Source organism: Schistocerca gregaria, chromosome 4, assembly GCF_023897955.1.
Source record: "Schistocerca gregaria isolate iqSchGreg1 chromosome 4, iqSchGreg1.2, whole genome shotgun sequence".
NCBI classification, from domain to species: domain Eukaryota; kingdom Metazoa; phylum Arthropoda; class Insecta; order Orthoptera; family Acrididae; genus Schistocerca; species Schistocerca gregaria.
The window spans coordinates 107157430-107179591 of NC_064923.1; the positions used below are offsets into that span (position 1 = coordinate 107157430).

The window sequence follows — 22162 nt, forward strand, 5'->3', positions numbered from 1 at the left end:
ATTCTGTACGTCGTCTTTCTGCTGTAAGCGTGTGCTGTTCACAACGTGCAAGTGTGCTGTGGACAACATGGTTTATTCCTTAGAACAGAGGATTTTTCTGGTGTTGGAATTCCACCGCCTAGAACACAGTGTTGTTCAACAAGACGAAGTTTTCAACGGAGGTTTAATGTAACCAAAGGACCGAAAAGCGACACAATAAAGGATCTGTTTGAAAAATTTCAACGGACTGGGAACGTGACGGATGAACGTGCTGGAAAGGTAGGGTGACCGCGTACGGCAACCACAGAGGGCAACGCGCAGCTAGTGCAGCAGGTGATCCAACAGCGGCCTCGGGTTTCCGTTCGCCGTGTTGCAGCTGCGGTCTAAATGACGCCAACGTCCACGTATCGTCTCATGCGCCAGAGTTTACACCTCTATCCATACAAAATTCAAACGCGGCAACCCCTCAGCGCCGCTACCATTGCTGCACGAGAGACATTCGCTAACGATATAGTGCACAGGATTGATAACGGCGATATGCATGTGGGCAGCATTTGGTTTACTGACGAAGCTTATTTTTACCTGGACGGCTTCGTCAATAAACAGAACTGGCGAATATGGGGAACCGAAAAGCCCCATGTTGCAGTCCCATCGTCCCTGCACCCTCAAAAAGTACTGGTCTGGGCCGCCATTTCTTCCAAAGGAATCATTGGCCCATTTTTCAGATCCGAAACGATTACTGCATCACGCTATCTGGACATTCTTCGTGAATTTGTGGCGGTACAAACTGCCTTAGACGACACTGCGAACACCTCGTGGTTTATGCAAGATGGTGCCCGGCCACATCGCACGGCCGACATCTTTAATTTCCTGAATGAATATTTCGATGATCGTGTGATTGCTTTGGGCTATCCGAAACATACAGGAGGCGGCGTGGATTGGCGTCCCTATTCGCCAGACATGAACCCCTGTGACTTCTTCCTGTGGGGACACTTGAAAGATCAGGTGTACCGCCAGAATCCAGAAACAATTGAACAGCTGAAGCAGTACATCTCATCTGCGTGTGAAGCCATTCCGCCAGACACGTTGTCAAAGGTTTCGGGTAATTTCATTCAGAGACTACGCCATATTATTGCTACGCATGGTGGATATGTGGAAAATATCGTACTATAGAGTTTCCCAGACCGCAGCGCCATCTGTTGTTGACAATTGTAAATACTGTAATTTCGAAAGTTTGTCTGCCTGAAAATGTACTGTTGTCCCAAGCATATTGCAACAAACGGTGTATTTCTATCGCTGCTGGTTTAGTTTTTATTGCCGTTTCGGATATACCGGTCATTTTTGAAACACCCTGTAGATAGAAGCACAGAAGTAATAAATTTAAAAGTCATGCATGACGTTGCAGTTTTTCTCGCACATCATTCCTTATGACGTCAGATTTCCTGCACTACGATAGGTAGTTGTTACCCCCACAGCGATGTTCTCTGGCAGTAAGGAATACATGTGACAAGGTTAATTGAAATCGGTCCATTGGTTTAGGAGGAGATGTGGAACATACATAGATAAACACATCACTTGTTATACACTGAAGCGCCAAAGTAACTGGTGTAGGTATTCAAATACAGAGATGCGTAAACAGAGAGAAAAAGGCACTGCGATCGGCAACGTCTATATAAGACAGCGAGTGTCTGGCGCAGTTGTTAGATCGGTTACTGCTGCTACAATGGCAGGTTTTTAAGATTTGAGTTTGAATGTGGAGTTACAGTCTGCGCACGAGTGATTGTACGAAATCTCCGAGGTAGCGATGAAGGGGGGATTTTCCTGAACGGCCATTTCACGAGTCCATTATAATTATCCGGGCTGTTATGCCGTGGTCGGTTGATGAATTTTGTCTCAATTCCCAACGTTTCGTCTCCGACCTCTTCAAGGGGGTCCGTAAGCCGATGGAAGGTCCGACACACCCACTGGCTCGCGACTTAGTCGGAGACGAAACGTTGGGAATTGAGACAAAATTCATCAACCGACCATGGCATAACAGCCCGGATAATTATAATGGACATGATACTTCCGGCCGTGAAAGTCTACATTTTAGTATTATTTCACGAGTGTACCGTGAATCTCAGGAATCCGGTAAAACGACGACGACTGAAGAGAATCGTTCAACGAGACAGAAGTGCAACCCATCCGCAAATTTCAGTGCTCGGCCATCAACAAGTGTCAGCGTGGGAAACATTCAACGAAGCATAATCTATATGAAATTAGAATTGTATATTAATACCTTCAGCTGCTGACGGGCGTTGATATATATCAACGGGGACAGGTGAAAATGTGTGCCCCGACAAGTAGTCGAAACCGGGATCTCCTGCTTACATGGCAGACGCTGTATCCATCTGAGCCGCCGGGGACACAGAGGGTTGTGCGACTGCAGGGACTATTTCGCCCACGCCTTCCGCGAGACCCACATTCTCACATTATATGTCCGCACATTACATTCATAGTGTCCCTAGCCAATACACTCATTACTCGTGGAAGACATTCTTACCAATTCCCGTAATAGTTCGGGTAATATGTGTGCATACGCACAGAAGAGGAAGGTCATTGCGTGTATTGCCAGAACTATATACTTATATGGATATGGTGTATGTTCTTTCGGACATGTCGGACGGGGCACACATTTTCACCTGTCCCCGTTGATATATATGTCCGAAAGAACAGACACCATGTGCATACTACTATATAATCTATAAGTGTTTTCGTAACCGCAGGCCCACTCGCGTACCCTTGATGACTACAAGACACAAAGCTTTAAGAATCGCGTCAACCCGTCAACACCGACATTGGACTGTTGATGACTGGAAACATGTTGCCTGGTCGGACGAGTGTAGTTTCAAATTATATTGGCCGGATGGACGTTTACGGGTATGGAGACAACCTCATGAATCAATGGACTCTGCGCGTCAGAAAGGGGCCTGTTCAAGCTGGTGGAGGCTCTGTAATGTTATGGGCGTATGTAGTTGGAGTGATATGGTCCCCCTTAATACATCTAGATACGACTCTGACAGGTGAAACGCACGCAAGCATCCTGTCTGATCGCCTGCATCCACTCATTACCGATGTGCATTCCGACAAAAGTGGACAATTCCAGCAGCAGGACAGTGCGACACCTCACAGTTCCAGAAACGCTACGGAGTGGCTCCAGGAATACTTTCCTAAGTTTAAACACTTCCACTGGCCACCAGACATGAATTTATTGAGTATGTCTGGGATGTCTTGCAATGTGCTATTCAGAAGAGATCTACGCCCCCTCGTACTCTTACGTATTTATGGACAGCCCTGCAGGATTCATGGCGTCCGTTCCCTCCAGCAACACTTCAGACATTACTCGAGTCCATGGCACGTCGTGTTGCGGCACTTCTGCGTGCTGTACACGATATTGGGGAGGTGTACCAGTTTCTTTGGCTCGTCAGTGTAGTGTATATCGATTGGATGTTAACCAATTCCTCTTTCAGAATTTCTTTCCGTGCTATTGCCACTCTGCATTTTGTATTCTCTCCACTTCGGTCATGATCCATTATTTTGCTGCTCAAGTAACAAAACTCATTTACTACTTTGGATCTCATTGCCTAATGTAGCTTGCTCAGCATCGCCTGATTTACTTAGAGTACATGTCGTTATACTTCTTTTGCTTTTGTCGATGTTTTTCTTGTAATACCTTTAATACCTTTTCAAGACCCTGTCCATTCCGTTCAATTGCTTTTCCAAGTACTTTTCAGTCTCTAATAGAGCCTCAATGTTGTACATTCATCTCCCGGACCTTTAGTCGCTTTCGTAATTTGCCCTTGCTTCTCTTCACAGCTTGCTCATTGTACAGATTGTAACATCTGGGATGGGCTCAAACTGTGCCTCATCCTTTGATCGACTGTTGCTTCCCTCTAATGCCCTTTCTCTCTTATAACTGCTGTCTGGTTTATGTACAAGTTTTTAAAAACTTTCCTCACCCGATGTTTTACCCCTGTTACCTCCTGAATGTCAAAGATTGTAGTAGAGTCAAATTGTCAAAACCTTTCTCTTAAGTGTAAAGATGCTGTAGACATACACTTGCCTTTCTTAAACCTTTCTTCTAAGGGAAGTCTTAGGATCAGTATTGCCTTGCTAGTTCTTAAATTTATCGTTGGTTTCTATCCGTTTTTCCATTCTTTTGTATATAATTCGTGTGTTCTGAAACCGACTCATTAAACAGATATCTCGGCAGCGTGCACACGTGTCACCACGTGCCTTCTTCGCAGTTGCAGTTATTACATTCTTCCTGAAGCCTGAGGGAATTTCATCTGTATCGTGTATCTTGCACATCGTGTGGAATGTTATTGTCATGGCTGGCTCTCCCAAAGATATCAATAAATCTGAGTGATCGTTGTCTGTACGAGGGGTCTTCATTCTACTGTACTCTTTCAGTTCTGTGGCAAATTGTTCTTTCAAAATCATATCTCCAGTCTCATATGCTCCTGCTTCTTCTCTATGTATAATATTTCATATAATTTCCTTATATAGGACATCTATATATTCCTTCCGCCTTTCCGCTCTCACGTCTTTGCTTGGTACTTATTTGCCATCTGAACTCTTGACATTCATACAGCTTCTTCTTTTCTCAAAAGTCCGCTGTAATTTTCCTAGAGGCGGCATCTGTCTCTCCGCTTGTTATGCATTCTTCTGCCGCCTTACATTAGCCAACTAGTCATTTCTGCTTAGCCATTTTGCACTTTGTGTAAGTCTCATTTTTAGACAAGTGTAATCCCTTTCGCCTGCTTCAATCCTTGCTCTATTACATCTTGTCCTTTCGTCAGTTAAATTCAGTGTATCTTATATTCTCTAAGGATATATACCACCATGTATAGTTCCGTCGTTATCTTCCACTAATTGCAAACGTTTACGCGTTCCCCACAAAACATAATTTGTGTCAGTATATTAGTGCTTTTTTCAAAATATTGTCGGTAGTATTTTTGTTAAAACAATCTTCCTCTTAACATTAGTGTATATCTATGTAAGATCATATTATTAAAGTCTTCAAAAACATGCCAATGTCGCGCGAAACATATTTCATAGCAAATCGGCGTTTGTGAGCTACAGTTGTGTATCTACAAATTTTTACAGCATTATGCTCCGGAAACAGTTTCCTCTTAGATGGAGTGTAGATGCTAACAGATAGTGCAACATGGCCTAATATTTCCGTTTCTTGACCTCTTTCTCCTGAAGAATGTATTCGGAAGTTTGTGATCATACGCAGACGGAACAGGAAGAAACGATAATATATGACAGAAGGCGGAGTATCCTCTTTAAGACTGAGTAACTGGAAAATGCCATAGATAAAGCAAAACGTTCCAACTTCTACGGATAGCATCCATACCTAACACAAGGACCGCTACGGTCGCAGGTTCGAACCCTGACTCGTGCATGGATGTGTGTGATGTCCTTAGGTTAGTTAGGTTTAAGTAGTTCTAAGTTCTAGGCGACTAATGACCTCAGAAGTTAAGTCGCATAGTGCTCAGAGCCATCTGAACCATTTGAACGTCCTACCTCAGCCCAGTATTCCCTACAATGATCTCTGTCTTGCCGTCTGTCAGGAGGTGGTGTCACTTTGGCTAGGGAACTGATGACGTCAGATGTTAAGTCCCATAGTGCTCAGAGCCATTTTTGAACCTAACACAAGACAGAAAAGCGATAATATGCGCAGAGATGGATACCCACAGTGGGTCGAACCGGAATCTCCGTTTTCTATGCATACTTATGAGTAGTTCTTGGCGCCATCCTGTTGATCACCATGGCGCCATATACATCGACGGACACCATATTCGGTTCATAACTTGTTTCCAGTGTGCTTCCGCACAAATATCGCCACGGGCATGCTGCTGGTATCCAGATACTGCTGCTCTTGTCGCTGGTAGGGAGATAGTAAGGCTGGTCTTCAGACACGAAGAATTACATTTACTGGGAGAAACAAATTCTCTGGTGTGGCAGAATATGTCACAAGCGATGCAGATTTTGGGTTAGGAACATCCTGTTACCACTGATTGTCGCATGTGTTCCTGTGTGTTTACTATGTCAGCTAGAAATGTGAAGGATTATATGGGATCCACTGGAGGAATATCCTTTAAGGCACTTAACGGACTCCAACTTCATACGGTCGCAGGAAGTCGGTATCACCTGATGTGCGGAAAATAAGAAAATGCTAATTTGACGTTTAACGTAATACTGAGATGAGATCATTAGATAGAGAGAAGAAGTAGAAAAGAAGTCGTCAGTTATTTAGAACATCACGGAGGCAATATCTCAGAATGACCGAATAGGGTTCGAACCCCCGTTCCTTCCGAACATAATTGAAATTAGTGCCTAATGAATCTGAGAAAGAGTTAAATGAGAATATTGCGTAAGCTTAATCCAAAATTGTATCTTCCTCTCATGTTTTTACCGATAAGGAAACGCTATTTCTACTCCTCTTCCATGTCTTTCTTCGAAGTCTTCTCTTCTCTGTTGAAACTGAAATAGGTATAGCCGGCCGGGATGGCCCAGCGGTTCTGGGCGTTGTAGTCTGGAAACGCGCGACCGCTATGGTCGCAGGTTCGAATCCTGCCTAGGGCATAGATGTGTGTGATGTCCTTAGGTTAGTTAGGTTTAGGTATTTCTAAGTTCTAGGGGACTGATGACCTCAGAAGTTCAAGTCCCATAGTGCTCAGAGCCATATGAACCATTTTTGAAATAGGCATATTACATCCCTCTACAGAACGAAACACCGGCATGCATGACGTAACATCTTCGCACGACCATGGAAGCTTGTGTATGTGTTACAACGTCACCCACTGTAGGGAGGTCATATCCGCGAATGATGTACCGTGTGGAAACCAACATTATAGCTGAAAACTAAGGTTTAGACTGTAAGTAACGTGAGCCCAAATTTGTATCGATGAACACAAGCCAGAAACTCCTTACATCCTTACACGACACCCATTATCCAAATGAAAGTGTAGGTTTCGTTTTCGTACCACGAGTATTACGAACTTTGTTTTAACCTTTGAGAACCAACCTTCATGTTTAAACAGTGGTAAAAACAATCACTTTGGTTTCATCTTTAAGTAGGGCGTTCCACTTCATACTCCAGCAGATTGGCGACGAGTTGCACGGATTCACTGCGCACACGCAAGAACGTGTCTTGCTGTACAGTCGAATTTTGCTTCATATTCGCCTATTGTCTGACACGTGCTTTAGGTTCGAACGCGTTTGTCGTACTAATTGATTTTCTTTAGTTCGCCCTGGCTTGTTAGAGTCCTTTGTTACTTTGTATATGTTAATGCGTTCATTTCACGTGTACGCCACAAGTAAGCACCTGAACATCCTTCAGTAGAATTTCGCAATAGAATTACCAAGTTACGCATCACTTTTTGATTGCTAATACTCGCACTGGCGATTTCGTGCAGTTTCTCATGGTGGGACGTGTGTCTGTTAATCCCTAAAAGACGACCTCGTGTTCTCCTGAAATAGTATGCGCTTCTAAATTCAGGCCACCTTAAGGCCCAAGCGACAGAAAGCGGCCGCTTGGGGCTCCAAGCTGAAAAGGGTTGCTAGGGCGACTCAGCTTTAGGATTTCTGTACATGACGTATCACAGTTAGTAGCAAAAGCGGACAAGGATGAAAGTGTGCACAATGCAAGCATAGACGTTTCAAGAAGCGTGGATCCGCAAATGAACCGTCTGCGAGATAATTGCGTATGTAGGGTTACGAGTTTCCCGTGACTTCAGTATCAAACATTGTTGCAACTGGAATTTGAGTTGAACTAGATGGTGCGTCTCACACATTTCTGCTGGCCAGGACAGTATCTGATACTGAAGTCAGTGACGCATAGTAAGCGCACTTTGCTGTTACCATAGCAACGACTCTTGTGGACCCATGATAAGAGGATATAAATTTTGACTTCTATTATGCTATATTTTCTGTATTTATTTTTATCCGCCATGTAAACATAACAAGTTTTTTATAACGTTTGTAGGCGAATAAATAATAAATGTCGTATAGCTCAGCATTTGGTGTAAATATTTCATCTGACAGCATATAAGTGAAGGGCGAGTCAGTTTAAATTAGTGCCGTTACCAGTAGTCCAATCTAGGTCCATCATGTAAATTCCTCTTTTGTATCACTTGGAAGTTGAGTTTATCATTTTAAGTTGCGTACCTAAAAATTTTGAACTGTGATAATAAATTTTTAGCTACTTACTTGTAAATTTTTCTAAAATCTATACAAGGTGCGGTGCCTAAATATCACCACCTTAGTACGTTAGGACCTGTGTAAGTCCTGAAAGGTTTTGGGAAAGGTTACAAACTGTTATATACACTGATGACAAAAAATAGCAACACCAAGACAATGTGCGATGCCAGCGAAATTTGGCAGGCGTGTTTCTACATCTTAAAGATCATGTCTATTCACATTTCGCACCAGTGGCATGAGAGCGGCGTTAATAGTGCGACTACGAGGATGCAAATCAGGTTTGCTTTAAATACACGCTGTAACAGTCATGAGCGTTGGTTACCTTTGAGATTGAACGTGATGAATTGGTATTAGTCAAGAATGCCTTTAATGCCACAAATATGTCCTTCTCAACACCTCACAGATTTTGAACGAGGTCGTGTAATAGGGCTACGAAAAACCGGATCTAACTTTCGCGATATTGCAGTAAGGGTTTGCAGGAATGTAGCCACTGTACATATTTGCTGGCAGCGGTAGTCGTGGGACTGTATCGTTGCAAGGAGACCGGGTCCCCGGAAGGCCACGTGGCACTACGGAGAGGAAAGATCCTCGTGGTCGGCGTGTGGTCTGTCGTATCGTACTGCATCTGCAGCACCAATTTGAGCTGCATTTGGCACCACAGTGACACAACGAACTGTAACAAATTCGTTCCTTCAAAGACAGTTCCGAGCCAGACCGTCTGCAGCGTGCATTCCACTGAACTCAAACCACCGTAATTTGCGACTTCGGTGGTGTCAACCGAGAGATCATTGGGAGGCAGTGTGGAGGTCAGTTGGGTTTTCTGACGGAAGCTGGTTCTGCCTCGCTGCCGGTGATGGCCGTTTGTTGGTTAGGTGGAAGCCAGTTGAGGGCCTGCAACCAAGTTGTCTGCATGCGAGACACACTGGACCTACACCTCGAGTTAGGGTCGATGGTGCGATTTCGTATGACAGCAGGAGCGCTCTCGTGGTTGTTCCGCGCACCATGGCTGCAAATTTGTACGTCAATCTGGTGATTCATGAACACCATTCCAGGGGGTGTTTTCCAACAGAATGACGCTTGCCCGCGTACCGCTGTTCTAACCAAGTGTGCTCTACAGAGTATCGACATGTTGCCTTGGTCTCCTCGATCACCAGATCTGCCCCCAGTCGAGCACAAATGGGACATCTTCGGACGAAAACTCCAGCGCCATCCACAAACAGCATTAACCGTCCCTTTCTAGACTGACCAAGTGCAACAGCTGTGGAATTCCATCGTACAGTGTGACAACTGTCAACCTTACAATACAATGCATGCACATTTGCATGCTTGAATTCAACACTCTAGCAGTTACACCAGTTATTAATGCATCAGCATTTCACATTTGCAATGGCCTGTCTCGCGCTTACATTAACCTGTGCACATGCAATGTTTAACAGTTAAATATGTTACCTAGTGAAATGTATTCCAGAAATTTTATTACGCTGCATTAATTATTTGTTGGCGTTACGATTTTTTCCGTTAGTGGATATTCCTGAATTAATGCTGCACTGGTAAGCAAGTTACAGTAAAACTGTTATAACACACTAAAGACAGTACTTGTCATAACGTTAACGAGGCAAAAACAAAATGCAAAGAGACCGTGTTCCTAAATTCTTTTCGTATAAAAATTGACAAAAGTGCAATTAATTTAAATTCTAACATAGCCAGTTAAAAAAAAAATGTTCAAATGTGTGTGAAATCTTATGGGACTTAACTGCTAAGGTCATCAGTCCCTAAGCTTACACACTACTTAACCTAAATCATCCTATGGACAAACACCCATGCCCGAGGGAGGACTCGAACCTCCGCCGGGACCAGCCGCACAGTCCATGACTGCAGCTCCTGAGACCGCTCGGCTAATCCCGCGCGGCATAGCCAGTCACTTTCACTGTTATAAATGAATTGAAGACCGCGAATGATCAGTGTTATCGAGTACTTTCAGTCTTCTAAAGATGTCACATATGAAGCAGTATGCCTGTGTACATGAAGAGTATGTTTCGTAATTAGAAACTAAGCATTCGTGCAACGTATCTATTTCTCTCACCTTGAGTTTTCCCACATCAAATAAATAGAAAATAAACTCAATGTTTAATAACACTTCCAAATTACATCTCCGGGACGAAAATTGGAAGCTCATTGTGGACGAAATTGCGAACACGATTTATTGTAAAAGTCGCTATAGCAACATAGATCAAACCCCTGACTACAGTGGTCACCCACCAGTATCTGCAACACACAACTTAAATACAGCCCTGTATTTCAAGCAAATTATTGCTCACACTAGGAACTGCAGTCTGTTAAATTGACTGCTACATCAACTGAGCTCAGCCTAAAGACTGAATTCCCTCTGAACACGCAAGCTGTACGTGCTCCACACAAAAGAATCTCTCAACAAAAGAGTAGACTTGGGTCACTCATGCACATTCATTTGTTACCAACTGTGGAAAGCGAAAATTCCCAGGGGGACGAAATTAGCAGCGGGAACGATAATATGGCTCTCAGCCGTACTGGTGAGTTTTCTTCGCATGTAACGTACTACATTCGAAGTTACACATTGTCTTCTATTTAACCCCGTCAGTACAAATCTAGATGATTTTTTTTTGTATTTCTGCCCCAGCAAATAACTCGTTAACCACGGAATTAGGAAGTTGCATTAATAAGCCGTCTGGAAGTGGCGCTTGCTAGCACGCAACTGCTTGGATTGGGGGCGGGGGGGGGGGGGGGGGGGTGCGAGCGCAGCCTCCCTTTCGCATTGATCCAAAGTATTACTGACGAGAGCCTGTCTGCCGGCCAGCCTGGATGTTGTTTTTAATCGATGTCTCACTACCGCGTAGGTGAATACAGGGACGGTAGCCATGTCAGTTATAAGATTCGCAAACATGTCGATATCAGCAACAGGAAGGGTCATCTGTCCACCCTCTACCTCTAACGTTTGTAGACGAGCTGAATAATGCGCCTTTTTGGCGAATGTATTCCTCTTTAGCCGCGCGGAGTGGCCGTGCGGTTTAAGGCGCCATGTCACGGATTGCGCGGCCGCCCCCGCCGGAGGCTCGAATCCTCCGTCGGGCATGGGTGTGTGTGTTGTTCTTAGCATAAGTTAGTTTAAGTAGTGTGTAAGTCCAGGGACTGATGACCTCAGCAGTTTGGTCCCTTAGGAATTCACACACATTTCAACATTTGTTCCTCTTTAAAATACTCTGACAGAAAAATGAAGAACCTGATGCCTCAATCCTCATTTCACCTTAGTCACCAAAAATTTTGACGTGCAGATTTATTCACCCTCTTTTATCATGAAACATTTTAAATCTTTTTGCCCAGTCCCTCTTCGTAGTGAGGCCTTCACTCTTAGCATTTCCCTCTCACTATCTCTCTCTCTCTCTCTCTCTCTCTCTCTCTCTCTCTCTCTCTCTCTCTCTCTCTCTCTCTCTCTCCTGTCTCTGCAGCTGTCAATGTATTCATCTCTTTCTCTCGCCATTCCTCATCTTTGTCTCCATTTCTGCCATTTTAACTGTCTTTCTGTTCCCACAGCCCTGTCTTTGTCCCATTCTCTTCCTCTCCCATTTCCTCTGCGTCATGATTTCTCACTCACAGTCTACTGTCTTTCTCTTCAACCACCATTGTCTCCTCTCCATACATGCCCCTTTGGGATGGTTTGCTCGGGGTTTAATCGCTCTACCGGGAAAACACGTTGGTTTATGGTCCGACAAGCGCCTTTTTCAGCTGGTTCCCTTTATTTCCCTGTTGCAGAAAGATGTAGTGCGTATATAAAACGAATTTTGTAGCCCTGTAAAGTTCTGACTGTTTGTTTATGTACATCGACGCATGTAAGTACATTGAAACATGTAAATAAGAATGCGCAATATGAGGTTGACACAAAATCGTCTCCCATCCAACGCAAGTTAACTTATGCTACTTTACCAAACCCTATGCCGTGTATTCACTACGTCCCTTAAAACTATATTTACACCTCAGAATGGATATTACGTGCATATTTTATGTGCATAAGTCTGGTAACTTGGTAGCTCTGGATCTCAGTAACGGAGAACGATGTCCAGGAAGTTTCGTAGGTTCTCCGATAACATTCTCCTAAGAGCGTCAGTTGATAAAATTTTCGAAGATTTGTCATGAATAGAAATTGTAGAAGTGACCATCACCACAACTGGTACATTTGGTACCCAAAAATCATTGTTTTGCGAGTGTATCTTGATAAGGGATATAGATTTTCGAAAACGGAAAAAAGGAATGGCGTTTCTATATACGAAGGTATAGGTGCTAAAACTGCAAAAAAGACCGGTCTTTGCGTTTTTCTGCATATGTAGGGTAACATTGAACCTCTGAATCTTGATGACGGATAGTGACACGGAAAAAAGTCAATGTTTCTCGAGAATAACATCTGAAGCACATCTGGTAAAAATGTCGACGATCTGCCATGCATAAAAATTACAGAAGCGGCCCATCCCCTCAATGGTTACTTCGTACCCAAAAATTATCGTTTTTCCGGGGTTTTCTCAGGAAGTGCCCACCAACAAATGGTGCATTCATAAACCAACTAGTATCCACCCTAGATCACAATTACACAAAAGAACCAACCTATTTGCTCAAATTGCTGGGTGGAGGACGGCGCAGTGTTCAAATTTCGACCCTATATTGCAGGATACTACCCTATGCTCGGTCTCGCGATAGATATACAAATGGTCACTAGGCCAAGGGTCCTTTATATGTGAGATGAATAGAATCCGAAATATGACGGCCTGAAGAGTAGCATCTTCGCGCACGGCTTTTTGGAACATATTGGTTCCGTGCACTGTGGTGCCAGGAAGAAGAAGAAGAAGGAGAAAAGGAGAAAGTTCCACTATTGAACTAAAAAAAATTGGAAATTTCGTATTTTCATTCTTTCCATGCAGTTTTATAGATAGCATCTTTCTAAGCTGTAACAATACAGCTGTAACAATGCAGTACTTCCTGTTTCATCGAGGGCTTTTGAAGGTCTCTGGAATTACCGTAAATGAAAATGATTGTTGTTCTTTCGATATTTAACACTTGAATAAGATTCAAAAATATGGTTGTGTTATAGAAATGACTAAATAAAACTTAATTAAAAAACAGATTTAAAGAAAAATATAGACCGTTTCCATGATACCTAGATTTAGAGTTATTTTAATAAGTCTTAGCGAGAGAATAGCCGAAGGAGAAGCAGCTAATGTTCCAGGACGCTCAGGGAGGGGTGGGGTGGGGGTGGCAAATTGTATGTCGGTTGTGTGGCAAAATGTTTTCGAACCAGCCATTTCTATGTCCACTGGACCAACGCCTTTAATGGAAGTGAAACACGATACGCGAAGCGGTTGTGACAGATGCCAACTGCTAAGACAGGATGATATTTCATCGCAGTGGAACAGCGTTGAAGCTCAATAAGAGCAAGCTTTTTGGTGTCATTCTTGCTTGCTGTAAGTGAGGACTCCTGGTAGAAATGCTAACACCAACACTTTGAGAGCCTAGCTGGAAAGTATGTGTCGACTGCTTAACGTCTTATGTCTGAAGGCAGCTATATACGCAACAGCAGGCTTGATACGCGAGAAGGATCGAAAACTTTCTGCAAACTTTCTCGAACGTCTACAAAGTCATTTTGTGCAAGCTTTCGTTCTGTCCAAGCTGCATGAGATTTGATGCAAGCTTTTGCAAAAGTATCAACGTCCACTTGGCTCTTATTTTCGAATGCTGTTTTTTCCTTTGTACTAATACTGATTGGTTCCATTGTACAGAAAAATGAATTACGTGTAATCTGGGCTCAGTAGGAAGAGGGTAAGGGTGGCCCCCATGGCCCCTACTTACGAAAAAACAGTGTCTTATTTATTTTTTATCTAAAAAACTATTCTTCAAATGTAGCTGGTTAACCAGTAAAGTATAACATTCAATATAAATGTTAATATTAACGTATTAACTTCAATAATACATTCTACAAAAGGCTTTGTTCAGGCAAATACTACAAGAAATTAACATCTTATTTTAGACATTCTTTGATAAAATATTGTGGAAACTTATGGCGATACTGAAATACAACTTGAAGATCATACTGGTCTGATTCTGATTTCTTTTGCAGATTATTTATTGTAATCGTCCATGAGCTTGACGCCTACCAAATCACATCATTTACAACATTTTTTGTTGACTAGTATTGACCAAACTGTCACTTTCGTGACACGAAGGATTTATGTTAAGGGACTTGTCAAATCAGATATGGTGAAAAAATTTTTGTTTTATCAGAAAGAAACTATTCAATCGTGTTTTGATAATTTTTCGTTTCTGATCGATTTATATAGTGCTTGAAGTTTAGGAACAGGTCTAAGTGTCGTATCAGCATGTGTCCCTACAACAGGAGCATTTCAGATAGTGTTTTAGATGATTTTATTAAACATATGAATTATGTCGGCTATTTTCAGTTAAAATTTCACTTTAATGCTCCGGCTTTTTTTTTGCTGAAAATCCGTAAAATCGACTAAAATATTTTCTTTCTCTAAAACTGCTAGCCCTACAGCTGCGCAACTTTTATTGCCATTTTATTGCTGCAGAGCAATCATGAAGATAATAATAAAATCCGGAAATAAATCCTATTCTTTTGGTGCCCCCTCAAACATTTTTTTCCTCCAGTAAATTCTGTGGTAGAATCGGCGAGTATTGTCCTGCGGTAACTCCCGACTGTCAATACTTAGACCAATTCTGAGTGCACATACGTTTTCTCCTTGTCTTGTTTCTCTTGGATTTTAGTTAGTAAGTGTTGATTATGTGTTGACAATCGGGAATTATCGCGGAACGAAGCAGACAAATTTTGCCACCTATTACCGGGAAAAAATTTTTGTTTGAGAGGGGACAAATGAGCAGCCATTTTTTCCCGGTTGTATTATTATTTGTGTGATTTATGTGATAAAACAGCACTAAATATTTGGTCGCTGTAGGATAGCAGTTTTTGAAAAAGAAAACATTTTAACTAGAAAAACAGAAGTTTTTAGCACTGCGTACAAAAGGAAAGCCTTCCATCTCCAAAGTAAAGAGGGAGAGTAATGACATTTTAACTGCAAACCCGTAAGCAATATGTCCAATAATATCACGTAAACGATTTAAACTAATGTCGTTACGTTAGGGATAAATGAAATCTGCCTCATGATTCAGTGCACTTATTATTTTCATTTTTGATAGTGAAAGCATAGTAGTATAAAAGATGACCACGGCGACAGGACGGAGGCAGGTGCCATAAAAAATTTTTCGAGTTTTGTGAAACCAGATACGATGTATCTCGTTCGACCCCTTGATATTATTAAAATTCGGCCTTACCTGAGTTGTGGTCGAGAAAACATGGCGCCTGCGCTCTCCGGAAGGCCGGCCGCTGTGGCCGAGCGGTTCTAGGCGCTTCAGTCCGGAACCGCGTTACTGCTACGGTCGCAGGTTCGAATCCTGCCTCGGGCATGGATGTGTGTGATGTCCTTAGGTTAGTTAGGTTCAAGTAGTTCTAGGTTCTAGGAGACTGATGACCTCAGATATCAAGTCCCACAGTGCTCAGAGCCATTTGAACCACTTTGAGCTCTTCGGAAGCAAGTGTCTTACTTCTGCGTGCAGTATCTCATGAAGGGAATCGTGACGAACGGTACACACGGCTAAACAACTAAACAGAATGGCTTAAAACTGTGACTGGAAGTGGTGTTTGATGGGCGCTACGCAGAAAGAGGCGGCAGTTCACCAGACGGGTGGCCCCAGCAGACGACACGGTCACGTCATCGACGGTAGCCGAGGCGGGAGTGCAAGCTTTAAGTACTGAGCCACGGGTGAGGTCAGACATGGAATAGGACCGTAGCAACTCTGATTTGAATAGAGCAAAAAAACATGCACCAGGCCCGCAAGGAAAATCGTCTTGAAACAGACGAAATAATGTAACAAATAAGGTCGTAGTGGAATTACTGGAGGTTCGGACAAGCAATAAATCGATCTTATAAATATACTGTTGATCTGAAACATGAAAGCCGTGTAGGGGAGCCGTGCTGCCTACGTCGCCTTGCCGCGGTTCGCGCGGCCACCCCCGTCGGAGGTGCGAGTCCTCCGTTGGGGATGGGTGTGTGTGTTGCCCTTAGCGTAAGTTAGTTTAAGTTCATTTAAGTAGTGTGTAAGCCCAGACACCGATGACCTCAGCAGCTTGGTCCCATAGAACGTACAACAAATTTCCAAATTTGGAACTTTGTAACTACTGATGGTCAGACTACCCCAATATGCGTACATTTACGGTACGATCTCACTGGTTACGTTTTTGGCACTAAGAAAGGCAGTACCGTAGCAAAACCAGCTGTGAAATGTATGGTGCTGGCCACAGAACGACAGACTGCCAATCGCATAAGGTCACTAGCGCAAACTGCAAAGACAACTCCGCCCGAACAGGTCAAGAAGGCCCAACGGTACCGAACGGCCGCCTTGTCATGCTCAGTCCACAGGCTTCACTGGATGCGAATATGGAGGAGCATGTGGTCAGCACACCGCTCTCCCGACTGTATGCCAGTTTACGAGACAGAAGCCGCTAATTCTCAATAAAATAGCTCCGCCGTTTGCCTTAAAAGGCTTGAGTCCACCCCGCTTGCCAACAGGGGTCGGGCCGGCCGGAGTGGCCGTGCGGTTCTGGGCGCTACAGTTTGGAGCCGAGCGACCGCTACGGTCGCAGGTCGATTCCTGCCTCGGGCATAGATGTGTGTGATGTCCTTAGGTTAGTTAGGTTTAATTAGTTCTAAGTTCTAGGCGACTGATGACCTCAGAAGTTAAATCGCATAGTGCTCAGAGCCATTTGAACCATTTGAACAGCGGTCGGCAGACCGGATGGTCACCCATTCAAGTAGAAACTTTCTGACTGTAGTAGTAGGAGAGAAGGAAGGGTGCTGTGGTTTTGACACAGGAGATTGGATTGGATTGTTTTGGGGGAAGAGACCAAACAGCGAGCTCGTGGTCTCATCGGATTAGGGAAGGACGGAGACGGAAGTCGGCCGTGCCCTTTCAAAGGAACCATCCCGGCATTTGCCTGGAGTGATTTATGGAAATAACGGAAAACCTAAATCAGGATGGCTGGGAGCGGGATTGAACCGTCGTCCACCCGAATGCGAGTCCAGAGTGCGAACCACTGCGCCACCTCGCTCGGTCCCATTCAAGTGCTAGTGCAGCCCAACAGCACTTGACTTTGGTGATCTAACGGAAATGTCACCACTCCGGCAAGGTCGTTGCATCCAACAGACAAAGCATGTCCTAATTACATCGAAACGAGACAAACCCGTGCCCTTTCGGAATGAACTAAGGAAAAAATCTACCACGTCACAAAAGATTATGATGTATTACACGAACACAAGCACGCCCCAGGGGCTTAACAGGGAGCACAGTCAATCCGTAGCATCCTCAGCAAGCAATAAGCAATGGCTGCGAAGGAAAAATTATGCTTCTAGGTGCACTTCTAGAAATGGAAATGAGCGTATGGCACCGTTGGCCGGAAGGCCTCATTCGGGTAAGTTCGGCCGCCAAATGCAAGTCTTATTTCATTTGACGCCACATTGGGCGACTTCCGCACCGGTGGTGAGTATGAAATGATGATGATGACAACACAACAGTCAGTCCACGAGAGGAGGAAATCTCCAACCCGGCCGGGAATCGAACAGGGCCCTCTTGCATGGGAGGCAAGCACGTTACCACCCAGCTAAGCAGACGGATCACTAGTAGAACATCTGACACGGATAGAGGAGCCAGACAAAATTATACATGCTACGACCGCAAACCGTCTGACTCGGGTTGACCACGCAGGTTCCTGAACAAGAACGATTGGGTTCGGCTTAATGTGCCCTCACTCACCTACCAAGTGCATATGACTGAACGTGTGTAGCATCAGTATGCAGCCTTGTGCAGGCGAACACGTCAGTTGGAGGCAACCTCCGCAGCGGTGTAATGTCGAGTGATGTGAAGCATTTAAATTGCAAATTGCTGCAGAAAATTATTCGAGTACATCAAAAATTCTGGAAACATGAAAACCTGATATGTTTATTGCAATGTTATATTTTTAAGAAATTAGAAAGTAAGTAACCGTATCAGAAACAGTTCGTGTTACCTGTCAGAACCGTATCGAGACGTATCAGGGGTCCCACGCTGCATACCATTAGAGAGCTTACACGAGCATGAACAGTCCCCAGCTGACATATAGGGTCCACGGACTAACAAGGTTCTCTCCATACCTGTACACGTCAATCCGCTCGACACTATTTGAAACGAGACTCGTCCGACCAGGCAACATGTTTCTAGTAATCAACAGTCTAATGTCGGTGTTGACGGGCCCAGGCGAGGCGTAAAGCTTTGTGTCGTGCCCTCATCAGAGGTACACGAGTGGGTCTTCGGCTCCGAAAGCACATATCGATGATGTTTCGTTGAATGGTTCTCACTCTGACACTTTTTGATGGCCCAGCATTGAAATCTTCAGCATTTTGCGGAAGGGCTGCAGTTCCGTCACGTTGAACGATTCTCTTCAGTCATTGTTGGGCCCGTTCTTCCAGGATCTTTTTCCGGCCGCAGCAATGTCGTATATTTGATGTTTCACTGGATTCCTCATGACGGTACACTCGTGAAAAGATCGTATGGAAAATTCCCCCTTCACAGCTACGTCGGAGATGCTGTGTCCCATCGCTTGTGCGCCGACTATAATACCACGTTCAAATTTACTTAAATCTTCACAATCTGTCATTGTAGCAGCAGTAACCGATCTAACAATTGCGCCAGACACTTGCCGATGGCAGAGCCGTGTTATGCCTGTTCACGTATCTCTGTATTTGAATACTCATCCCAATACGTCTCTTTGGCGCTTAAGTGTATTAACCTAGATCAGGAGGAGATGCTGTACATACGTCAGCACTCGCCCATTACACGTGCATATTGATGCGCATTTGAGGTTACATTGTCGCTTCATCTCGCGAGAAATAGCAATATTGCTACAAGTAATTAACTTTTCATAACAGGGTTTCACAGTCATGTGAAATTTCTGAATGACATCATGTTTACGACAGTGACTGTTAAACTTTTTATTTCCACCATTGCAATTTCGACCTTAGGCCATTATCAAGCGCAGATGTTTTGGCTTTAAGCCATGTCTGCTTTATACAAGCTGACACATTTATATGTCGTTATAATTTATATCTATTTAACAGCAAATAAACATGACATATAAATGTGTCAGCTAGTATAAAGCAGACCTGGCTTAAAGCCAAAACATCTGCAGTTGATAATGGCCTAAGGCCGAAATTGGAATAGTGGAAATAAAAAATTTAACAGTCACTGGCGTAAACATGATGCCTTTCAAGAAATAGCTACAAGTGTTTGTGTAGTGTTGTAAACGGAGCAGTCACATTTTTGTGACTACCGTCTATGTTGGAAGTCGATGTGCAAGAATCACCCACAGACGGCACATGGAAGCACTAGCAGTGGAGGATGTATAAACCGTGTTGTGTGTGCAGTGCAGCCGTTGTAATGTGGATGAGGAGCGATTTGTCTGGTCCAAAAAGGAATGATCATAGCCTTTCGGACCAAGGCTGGCAGCACGTCTGAAACAGCTAAGTTTGTAAACTGCTTACGTTCCGCGTTGGTTACAATACATCGTGCATGGCAAAATGGCTCAAAGCCGCGGCCGAGGCAAGTATGGTGAATGACGGCTGCGAAGATTGGTATGGGCGAATAGACGTGTAACTGTTGAGCAGCTGACCTATGGTCCATTGGATAAATGGCCGAAGGCGTGTATGGCGTGAAACGTCTGAAAGCACACACGCTGCAACCATATCGTAGCGTAATGGTCTGGGCATTCCGTGGGTGACGTCGTTCTGGAAGGGACAATGGATCAACAAAAGTATGCATCTGTCCTTGAGGACCATGTCCACAGCTACATAGTTTCTTTTGCCTCGACACGATGGCATATATCAGCAGGACAATGTAACATATGATACTGCTCGCATTGTACATGAGCGGTTCGAAGGGCAGTAGGATGAACTTTACCGTACTTCCCTGGCCATGAAACTCTCCAAAGTTAATCCAATCGATAGGGCTGTTCGCACCATGGATTCTCGACCGAGAGACCTAGCACAGCAGTGGTTGTACATCCCCGTCAGTACTTTCCAGCACCTCACCGACTCTGTTGCTGTACGTTTCGCAGTAGTTCACGCTGCAAAAGGTGGTTATTCAGGCTTTTGACCCTTTGTCACATTACTGTGATTGGACACTGTTTATACTCCCATGTTTTATCGTACTTTTTAAGCGTTATATGTAATTCAAATAATATACTTTGTTGATCTTAAAATAATTGTACCAATCGCATGGATATATCTCCAACCCAAAGAGGAATTTAATGCGAGAGTAAGTTGTTCGTTTCATTAAACAGTCATTATGCGACGCGGTTCCTCCGAGCTAGGAAAAACCGGCAAATCCTCGTCGTCCGAACTCTACGTCTTCGAAGCACAGACTGGTGCTTGAACACACGCGCTTGTACTGCGTGGCGGGTAAAGGGAGTTTGCTCGCGGTTGCACGCAAAGCTTGTCAAGGTTTCAGGTATGGAGGAGTGTGGCTGCAGCAATGCACTCCGAGCCGTGTCCGACCCACCTGTTGACGCGGCTTTCCAGACTGGTACGTCATGCGCAGCTGCTGCCGGTACAGCACGGATCAAAACAAAGCGTCCACCGCTGGTTGTTGCGTTAAGCCTAGTTTACACGTGGACAGGAAGCTGAGAAACTCGTGTCTTGAAACCGGCGTTGCGGAAATTAGTTTCGTAAATGGCTGTCTACTGTCAGCTTGCATTTCAGTTTCTTTCCTGAGATGAAACCGTGGCAGTTACGTTAATAGTGGCGGATTTCAGGCTTGTCTGCTTCTCTTCAGTACAAAAGAAAAAGATAAACATATTTGATTTTGTGACTGGAGAGAGAGAGAGAGAATTCTTGTGGGCTATTCCAGAAGCTACTTCAGCCACCGAAGAAAAGCCTCAGAACAATTCAAGGATCGCAACAGAGTGCGATATGGAAAGAAGATAGTAAAGAAGATACACTAATGCGTGCCAGATTTCATATTAAGCTATATGAATAAACATCTGTACGAGTTAAAGGTACACGGTCGCAGATGCAGGTTCCTTATTTATCGACGTCCGGGGACAACAAGAAATTGATTTTCAGTATTTCGCGTCATTATTGACAGAATTTTAAAATGTGACATGCTCTCAAAAGTTACACATGAAGAGGTATACTGTCATGTTAAAGGTATAACACAGTAAGACGTGAATTACAGTTAGAAAATGAGCATATGTGTAGAGGTAGCGTACTCAACGCGTGCAATAACTCAGATTACATTCTTTCAGTATTTTAGAATGAGAGAGCACTTAGCGGCTTCCAACAAACTTTACACATAATTTCAGATCTTTTCGAAACTTTTTACCTTACTGCCCATACACAATTACGAAAGGAAAATAGTTTATTGCTTACCACATTTTCGCTGTTCAGGCAGTAAAACTTCAGCATCAGGCGTGAGTTATAGTTTATTACTTCTTTACTACTAACTTTATTCGTAATAGAGTTTGTAGACAGATTCACATACACCACCGAATGTACCTGACAATGACATCACTGTATGACACATAGTTCAAGAGATCTTTCGTAAACATAGAGTTTCGTCAAAACCTTACTTTTCCTTAAAATGGAGCGAGACTATATTTTGATCAGTAACTCCGACAAAGGTAATCCTTCTATGCTCATATCACAGAAAATTGTCTCAAGTGCAGCGCCTTGTAGCACTTTGTTCTTGCAATGTTTGTTATTAACATCCCAGAAGCAGCTATGCGTAGCGTTAACTCCCGAAAACCTTACCCTTT

At 43.7% G+C, this 22162-nt stretch overlaps 1 protein-coding gene across 2 annotated transcripts in view; it reads left to right on the forward strand.

Moving 5' to 3' along the window:
• The window catches only part of LOC126267510 (RNA-binding protein Raly-like), a 750937-nt gene that overhangs the window by 505147 nt on the left and 223628 nt on the right, over positions 1-22162 (forward strand). The gene's annotated exons all lie outside the window — the stretch shown is intronic.